We start from the raw sequence: 9,677 nt of genomic DNA on the forward strand, positions 1-9,677 counted from the left end.
GGTGCCATCAACACCATCTGAGAAGAAACATGTCCTCACATCCTGGTCAACACCTGATGCTATCAGACATCCAAGTGTTCACCCATGTGAGGGCTGACAAACACCACCTCACTTTAACTTACCTTTACCTCAATATTTAAGGAGCTCTGGTAGCGTAGTGGTTACAAATCAGGCTGCAAACCACAAGGTCAACAGTTCGAAACTACCAGCTGTTCCACTGGAGAAAGATGAGGCTTTTTCTGCTCCCATAAAGATTTACAACCTCAGAAACCCTGTACAGGGTCGCTATGAGTCAGAACCGACTCCATGGCACACAACAACAACAACAACAACAACCTCAATATTTGGCAGGTCAAGCATATATATATAGTTATTTATTTATTTATTTATTTATTTATTATTTATTTGGTAATAAATTGACATGCCATTTTCCTTGCCTCTTCTGAGAATTGTCTGTACGTATTTTCTGTCTGATTTTAAACAATTGAGCAATTTGGCTTTTCAAACCATCACTTGTTTGGTCACACATCAGGTGCTCTGTACACATGGGATCTCAAACCACCCAGTTCATTCTCTAGGTGTAAACAGCAGCTTTGGGCCACCCTGTGGCTCTGACATATTTCTTCAGAAAGGGATCAAATATCACCTGGAAAGTCTTCCCCTGACATGTGGGAATTGCTGACCATGAACCTAGCAGTGACAGATTTCAGCACTGAACACGAGTCCCTTGAAGACAGGGGACTTCAGCACATGCCCCACCACAGGCCTTTGTCCTGTCCCCATAGGCCTTCCAGAATAAGGAGGTGTTTCCACACCTAATTCCACACTGGGATCTAAGTGGTCCCAGCCCTGTTCTCTGGCCAGGATGTGGGGCTCTGTGGGGCGCCCCTTGTGGCAGGAATTACCTGTGGGTCACTCCAGCTGGGTGTCTACTGTGTGCAAGCCCTAAGTAAAGCGGTGTGCCATCTCCACTTCTTTGAACCCTGCTACCTTGAAAGGTGTGAGTACCAAATTATGAGACGTCCTTAAGCCTCCCAGCTGGGCCTCGAGGAGACTGGAGATTGAGATTTGAACTCAGATCAACCAGACAACAGTGCCTGTGCTTTGCTGTGCTGCTCTGGGAGACTGAGGGAGGGGAAGATCAATGTATTCAGGTCCCCATCACAGCATACTGCATTCCGCACCCAACAAACACACGCCTACCATAATCCTGGATGAAGTCATTTCAGACAGAAGTCCAGCGAGCCAGACTTCACTGAGGGGGACCCTCGCTTCCCCTCACTTCCACGGTACCCATCATAGAGTGCGGGTAACAGAGACTGAGATAGCCCCTTCCCCAGAAAGCCCACCACATATGGAGGCAGGACTTCCTGAAGGTCAAATTTTGATCAAATTCCAATAAATCTTGCACTTAATATTAACATTTAGTATTGGGAAATACTAATTGTGACCTGCTTTCCTGTTTGGAGTCACAGCTCTCTCAGATAACTTACCTCTTGAGGTGACAAGCTGGTGGTACCTGAATCCAATGTATTGTTATTAAGTGCCGTCGAGTCAGTTTTGACTCATAGCGACCCTGCATAGGGTCCCCCAGGAATGGCTGGTGAGTTTGAACTGCGACCTTGCAGTTCAAACTGACATTGGTGGTCCAGCGCTTTATCCCACAGCGCCACACCAGGTCTCCACTACTGCCCGATTAATTAGGTAATTCATCTTTGACAAGAGAAATGGGCTTTAATCAGCTATGGCTGCCACCCAGAGTTGTCGTCTCGTCAGCTTGGCCGTGTCTGAGAGTGTGGCCTGCCCCCCATTTGAAGCTGGAAGCAGTGGGTGAGGCAGGTTGAGGTAGTGAGCAGGGTGAGAGCCACCAGCCTTCAGCTTTGCTGGTTCATTAACCTGTCAGAGGTTTTCTTGTTTTAAGGTTTTTATTGTGGATTGAGTGAAAGTTTACAGGGCAGATCATCAGTTTGACATCCAGCAAATCATATATTTTGTTTCATTGCAATGATTATAATCCCTTCCATGTACCATCAGTTAACACTTGCTATTCATTTTAGCTTTTTTTAAACACTCAGGCATATATAATAATTTACACCACCTCCCTCATCTGATTATTCAGTAATGCTTGTCAGTAATCTCATACATGAGCCCTGGATATCCACAGACAAATGTAAAAACCTTCCCCAAAAGCCAAGACTGTAAATTCCAAAAAGGCAAGTCCCCCCACCCCCATCCAAAAAAAAAGCTAAAGAGGATAGATAGAGAGAAACACTGTTAACTGATGATATATGGAGGGGATAATAATCAATGTAATGAAACAAGCTATATGAATGGTTGAATGTGAAGCTGATGATGTGCCCTGTAAACTTTCACTCAATCCAAAATAAAAACATTTAATAAAATAAATAAATAAATAAATAAAACGTTCCTGTGCAGCAGATTTGCCCAATGCAAAAAATAAAATAATTTACACCACCAAAGGGCACATTCTACAGGTCTGCCTCTTGGCCACCAGCTCTTAATCCCTCTCTTCCCATGAATCTAGAGCACTCAGCTGCTCCCTCTCTCCATGTCCCCATTTGTCAGGGGTTTTATTCCTACAGTCATTTGTCCTGTGTGTTTGCGCTGGTAAAAGTCTACAAAACTGTAAGGGGTCCCGATGTGGCACTGTATGATAAGCATTGAACTGCTAAGCACAAGACTGGAGGTTCAAACCCACCATAGAGGGTTTGCTAAGTGTCAGAATCAGCTCAACGGCGCTTAACAACATAACACACAAAGCTGTGAAACACAGTCACATTTGTAAGGTTATGTATTTTTTAAAGAAGAAATAAATAAATATACCTTCTTCCTCCCTGCCTCCTCCCCAGCCCTGGGGCCTGCCCAGTGAGTGTGTGTGTGTGTGTAGGCAGCAGTGTGGGGCACAGTTCAGCCTGAGAGCACAAGAACCTTGGTCTCAGCAGTCCTAGTTTTGAATCCTACTCTGGCGTGGACATGTGACGGTGGCCTCTGAGTCTCTGTTTTCAAAGAGACAACACTATGAACTCCACTGGCAGATTGTGAGTGGTAGGTAAGAAAAGACATGTGAAGCCCTTTGATTGACTGATTGGTTTTTTGGTCCCAGGGTGACTCCTTAGTGGGCAACTTAATTTAGCTGTTTAGATACCCCCTTTATCAAGACTGTCCAATCAAGAGATAAAGTGCTGGCTTTAACTGCTAAGCTGTGGGTGAACCCATCATATTGGATTGAACCCATCTGTGACTCACTTGAGGGACTGCAAGAGAACTTGGTGATTCTGTCACACCATGTTTCTAGGACACATTAGAGCAATCCACACCCAGCCAGATCTGCCAGGCACCCCGCCTGAGAGGCTCTCCTGGGAGATTTGATTTGGCCTCTTCACAAGCTACCTGTCGGGTGTGATCATAGGGGCACCTCGCAGGGCAGGGAGCAAGGCTGTAGGTGCCAGCAAGGCTCCTGGGAGGGGGTGTGAGAGATGCAGCCAGATTGCTGATGAGGAGTGTAGCAGTGGTTTGTTACTAAGTGCTGTTAAGTCAGTGCCGACTCCTAGCGATGGCTATATAGGGTTTCCAAGGCTTTAAATCGTCAAGGGAACAGAAAGCTTCATCTGTTCCCTGTGGAGCAGCCATGGGCCGCAAACCATGGACCTCATGGTTCGCAGTCCAGTGCTTATTGTATGGAGCCATCATGCTCCCCCAGAAAATAGGGTGAGGGTACTGTTAATCAGAAGAAGCCAGGAATGAAGTTCACCCAAGAGAAAAGACTAGACCCAAGCTATTGAGACATCATCACAAATTGAGCAATAGAAGTCTTTAATCCATGAGAAGCCCTGAAACTTCAACCCCTCCACTCAGGTAGGTCTGGGCTAGGACACCTGGGCCACCACTTGGAACCCTATCCCGTCCTCGGCTACACAGGGTGCACTCCTACCAGAGACTGGATGACTGGGCCTCAGAAAGAAAGATCTAGTGTCTGGGGTTTCCTGAGGATAGGAGAGAAGGATTAGAGATAGGGAGGCTGAGCTAAATCCACTAAGCTGAGGAAAATAGGACAATTGCTGCCATAACCTGCCCATTTTTGGTGGTAGAACCTACAAGGTTTAAGAAGCAGTTCATTTGAAATGTTGTAAATGACACCAGAAAACACACAACCAGTTGAATGAACTCTGTGTGCCAGAGTAGAACTGTGCTCCCTAAGGTCTCGGTGGCTGATTATTTAGAAGTAGATCACCAGGCATTTTTTCTGAGGCATCTCTTGAGTGAACTCCCATCTCCAACCTTCCAGTTAGCACCAAGCATATTAACTACTATACATCACCCAGGAGTCCTGGTGTGGTATGCTGCAGCACAATGCACAGGACAACGAGGTCGGTTTGAATTGCAAGGGCAGTGGTTCAAACTCACCAGCCACTCCTTGGAAACCCTATGCAGGGTAGCTATGAGTTGGAACTGATGGCAGTTGGAATTGATGGCAATCAACAACAACAAGGAACTTCATAAAAGACACAAAGGCTACCAAATCAATGGCTTAACCTTCTGGCAGAAGTCCTTGGGTTTCCAGATGTCTACATGAGAAGTGCATGCAAAAGCCAGACAGTGAATAAGGAAGATCGTAGAAGAATTGATGCTTTTGAGTTATGGTGTTAGAGGAGAATACTAAAAGTGCCATGGTCTGCCAAAAGAACCAATAGTTCCATTTTGGAAGAAGTGCAGCCAGAGTGCTCCTTGGAGGCCAAGATGGCCAAACTTCGTCTCTCCTACTTTGGACATATTGTCAGGAGGGACCAGTTGCTGGAGAAGGATATCATGTTTGGTAAGATGGAGGGTCAGAGAAAAAGAGGAAGACCCCCAATGAGATAGATTGGCCAGGTGGCAGCATTGATGGACTCCAATGTGGCAACAGTAGTGAGGTTGGCCGAGGATCGGACATTGTTTTGTTCTGCTGTGCATAAGGTGCCGACTCGATGGCACCTAACAACAACAACAACAACAACAACAACAACATGAGAAGTGCAAGCTGTCTTGGAGAAACAGTACATAGCCCACTTGAGGCCATTTTTCTCAGCAGGGGAGACTGACCCTACCAGATCCATGGCTGCTAACTTGCCAATGGGCCTTTGAGAAGACAGACAGTAGGACAGGGACTTTTGTTGGCTTCTGAATCAGCGTTTACTGACATACTCTTATTACCTTTTTGGAATCCTAATGTTCTCATTACACTGGTACAAGGTTAAGGGATTTGCCCAAAGACAAAAAAGTCAAAGGTCTTCTCTTTCTTCCTTGCCTGGGCCTGAAGCCATACTGTACGCCAAAAGGACTAGAGGAGTAACTTGCACCAACCAAAGAAACCATTTACACAGATGCACTTCTTAATAAAGATGTGAACTTTCTGGAAATTGTCAAGAAAATGCCAGAGCCCTTTTAGCCTATGACTCACCCACAAGTAACAAGGCCTTCTCTCCCCTTCCCATATGCTCTCCCATCTCCTGACTGACGTCAAGTCCCCAGAGATGGGGCGGCTGATGGATGAGAAGTAGAGAGAGGAGACACTGCCCTGTCTTCACCTAGGAGAGCTGGGCATTCAACCCATCAGTATGATGTAGAGTCAGAAATGTGTCCCCCTGGCTTCCTCACATTGCTTCTCATGTATTTCACACATACCACCCCAAGTCCAGGGACTCCATAAATGCGGAAGAAGGCCTTTAGGGAATCTGTTTCTGCCTGGCATGCTGGGAAGTGCATTGGATCAAGAATCGAAAGCCATGGGGGCTACAGGTCAGCTCTACCAGTTTATAAACTGGGACCTTAGGGCAGGTTATTTAACCTAGTTACTATAAAGTTTAATGACACTTTCCCAATTAGGTTATCATAGGGATCAATGAGATAGCAAAACAATGGAGACTCCATAAAGGTTAGATCTCGTCCTGTGTTCCTACTCTGGCTATTAAATCTCACAAAGTTAAATGTCTGATGAAATACATCTTTCCTGCTCACTATTTTCTTTAAGTTGTAAAGGTATTTTGGAATGAATATAGGTTTTGAGGTCAGAAAACCAAAAAACATATTAACTTGTCCCTGCTACTAGATAAGATCTTAAGTTAATCATCTGCCTTCTTTAAAAGAGTTACAACTTCTCATCTGAAAAGTGAAGAAATAAATCCTACTTTGCAGTGTTGCTGTGAAGACCAAAACACTACTCTGTAAAGAGGTTAAGATAGGGTCTGGCACAAAGCAGTAACAGTAATAGTAGTTTATTATCATGTTCATCTGCTTACTGGAGATAATGATAGCAGAGGAAGACTCATTAACAACCTGCAATAAGCAGATAATACAACCTTGCTTGCTGGAAGCAAAAAGGACGTACAGTCCTCACTGATGAAAATCAAAGAACACAGCCTTCACAGCCTTCAGTATAGATTGCACTTCAATGTAAAGAAAACAAAATCCTTGCAACTGGATCAATAAATAAAATCGTGACAAATGGAGAAAGGATTGAAATTGTCAGACTTCATTTTGCTTGGATGCAAAATCAACACTCACGGAAGCTGAAGTCAAGAAATCAAATGACATATTGCATTAGGCAAATCTGCTACACAAGACCTCTTTAAAGTGTTCAAGAGCAAAGATACCAGTTTGAGGACTGAGGTGTGACTGACCCAAGCCATGCCATTTTCAATAGCTTCATATGCATGTGAAAACTGGACAATGAACAAGGAAGACTATAGAAGAATCGATGCATTTGAACTGTGGTGTTGGAAAAGAATATTAAAAGTACTATGGACTGCCAGAAGAAAATACAAATCTGTGTTGGAAGAAGGACAACCAGGATGCTCCTTAGAAGCCAGGATAAAAAAACCTCATCTCACATACTTTGTACATGTTATTAGGAGGGACCAGTCCCTGAAGAAGGACAAGTCCATTAGGACATCATGCATGATAAAGTAGAGGGTCAGCAAAAAAGAGGAGGACTCCAATGAGAAGCATTGGACACAGGAGTAATTGTGAGGCTGGGAAAAGACTAGGCAGTATTTTGTGTTCTCTTGTGCATAGGGTCTCTGTGAGGAGGCGCCGACTTGACGATACTTAACAACAATTCCTCATGTTGTTATAAAGATTGCATGAGTTAATGCATGTGCAAACCACTTAATAGTCTCCCACTCAGTTTCAATTTGTAAGCAGTTATCCAAAGAAAAACAGAGTTTCAGTTGCTTGATTACAGAGATACTACTACTTTTGCTGAGGCCTTGGTGGTTCTGTGGAGAACTTTTGCCTTCCATGAGGGAGACCAGTGTTCAATTCCCAGTCAAAACATACCTCATACATAACTATCACCTGTCTGCTAGTGGAGGCTAGCATGTTGCTCTGATGATGAACAGGTTTCAGTGGGGTTTCTACGTGGACTAGAAAAGAAGGCTTGGCAACTTACTTCTGAAAATGAGCTAGTGAAAACTCTATGGATCACAACAGTCTAATCATGGGGATGGGTGACGACCAGGCAGCATTCCGTTCCTTTGTGCACAGGCTACTATGAATTAGGAATTGCTATGAATTGGGGTCAACTTGAGAGCTGCTAAGCTAACTGCAGTAACAGAGTCCTGGGGTGATGCTACAGGATAATGCGCTGGACCCCAAGGTCAGTTTGAGCCACAAGGTCATTGGCTTAAACCCAGCAGCCGCATCTTGGAAACCCTATACAGGGTCACTATGAGTTGGAACCGACTCGATTAACAACAACAACCTGCTCAATAACAACAACTACTTCTGTTGTTGTTGTTGTTGTCAGGTGCCATCGAGTCGGAACCGACTCACAGCGACCCCATGCACAGCAGAACGAAACAATGCTCGATCCTGGGCCAACCTCACTACTGCTGCCACACCTGAATCCATCAATGATGCCACCTGGCTGATCCATCTCGTTGGGGGTCTTCCTCTTTTTCTCTGACCCTCCACCCTACCCAGCATGACATCCTTCTCCAGCGATTGTTTCCTCCAGACAATATGTCCAAAGTAGGAGAGACGAAGTTTAGCCATCCTGGCCTCCAAGGAGCACTCTGGCTGCACTTCTTCCAAAACAGATCTATTGGTTCTTTTGGCAGTCCATGGCACTTTCAGTATTCTCCTCCAACACCACAACTCAAAGGCATCAATTCTTCTACGATCCTCCTTATTCACTGTCCAGCTTTCGCATCCATATGAGGCTATTGAAAACACAATGGCCTGGGTCAGGCACACCCTAGTCCTCAAGCTGACATCTCTGCTCTTCAACACTTTAAAAAGTTCCTGTGCAGCAGATTTGCCCAATGCAATACGTCGTCTGATCTCTTGACTGCTACTTCTGCGAGTGTTGATAGTTGATCCAAGAAGAATGAAGTCCTTGACAACTTCAATCTTTTCTGCTAATACCTAGCAAAAAAATCATGTTTTTGTTTTATCTGCTAATAAAGGATTTATGATCTGGAAACTATAATGGTGAAGAAAATTATTTCACAACCTCTGCAAAATTATCTGTTTATTCTCCCAATGTGAAAGAGATATTCCGGTAGTGAGATTTATGTCTAAGATTGTCCCTCTGGGTCAAATACACAAAACTTCAAAACAAAAAACAGTACTCTGGACATCTCTTGTCCCTTTGTCCCTTTCAGTGATAAGATATGATGATGACTTTGCTTTCTGTTCACCTGCAGTGATTTTTTTTTTAATCATGAAGAAAATGAGGCAGTTCACAACCTCTCAAAGACTACCACCTTGAGAAGAAAGACCCAGGAGTTCAAGGACATCGAGACTCTTGGGGCTTGAGGATGAAACAGAGAGATTTTTTATTTCAGAATGTCCTTTGCTCCATGATCACAAATGGCTTGTGATTCTAGAGGTGGAGAACTAGGCCGATACCCCTAGTGCAGGTCTGGTCAGCTCCCTGAAGGAACATCCAGCACAAGGACACCCTCCCCATGTTCTTTCACAGGAGACCTCACAGCTGAGAGGGGACAGACAGCAGTTCAAACAAAGGATGCTTCTGAGGAAGAAAAGAGAGCCCGAGCAGGGGAGGCCACCACTGGTCTCCAAGCCAACAGACACTGGTTATTTTTTCCTTTACTGCTATAGTAGTGATTGTCCTTCCTTGGTTGATAAGCCCCCAAAGCTGTCCTTTCTTATGCATCTACTCCCCACCCATGCTAACCCACTTGCATGGCGCACTCTTCCCTTCCATCATGGTTCGCTGCTTCTACATACACTTCCATTGCTAGAAACACCTGTCTCCTTCCTGTTCACCAGCAGATACCTTTTCACCCTTTAAGAGCTGGCTGAAATATCAGTCCCTCTGTGGAGATTTCTCAGCACCAGAAACAAGCACTATGGCGTTGTGTTATTTAGTACAGAACTCCTAGTGTCTAGAACAGTGCCAGGAACATAGTAGGCATCCAATAAATACCTGACAGAGGAAGAAAGGAAGTAAACTCTCCAGGAAGAGAAAGTCATTCCCTGGTGAAGGCTCTGGTGCTTGCTACAGTGCATGCTCAGTGACTTTTGGGGTCCTCTGAGGATATCATGTTTGGTAAGGTGGAGGGTCAGAGAAAAAGAGGAAGACCCCCAATGAGATGGATTGGCAAAGTGGCAGCATCAATGGATTCAAGCATGGCAACAATTGTGAGGTTGGC

General features: G+C 44.7%; 1 pseudogene; it reads right to left on the reverse strand.

Annotated features, from left to right (window-relative positions):
- Nucleotides 1-1,734: 1,734 nt before the first annotated feature.
- LOC102813447 overlaps nucleotides 1,735-9,677 on the reverse strand; it is a 20,969-nt pseudogene continuing 13,026 nt past the window's right edge.

The sequence above is a fragment of the Chrysochloris asiatica genome, unplaced genomic scaffold (assembly GCF_000296735.1).
Source record: "Chrysochloris asiatica unplaced genomic scaffold, ChrAsi1.0 scaffold00104, whole genome shotgun sequence".
NCBI classification, from domain to species: Eukaryota; Metazoa; Chordata; class Mammalia; order Afrosoricida; family Chrysochloridae; genus Chrysochloris; species Chrysochloris asiatica.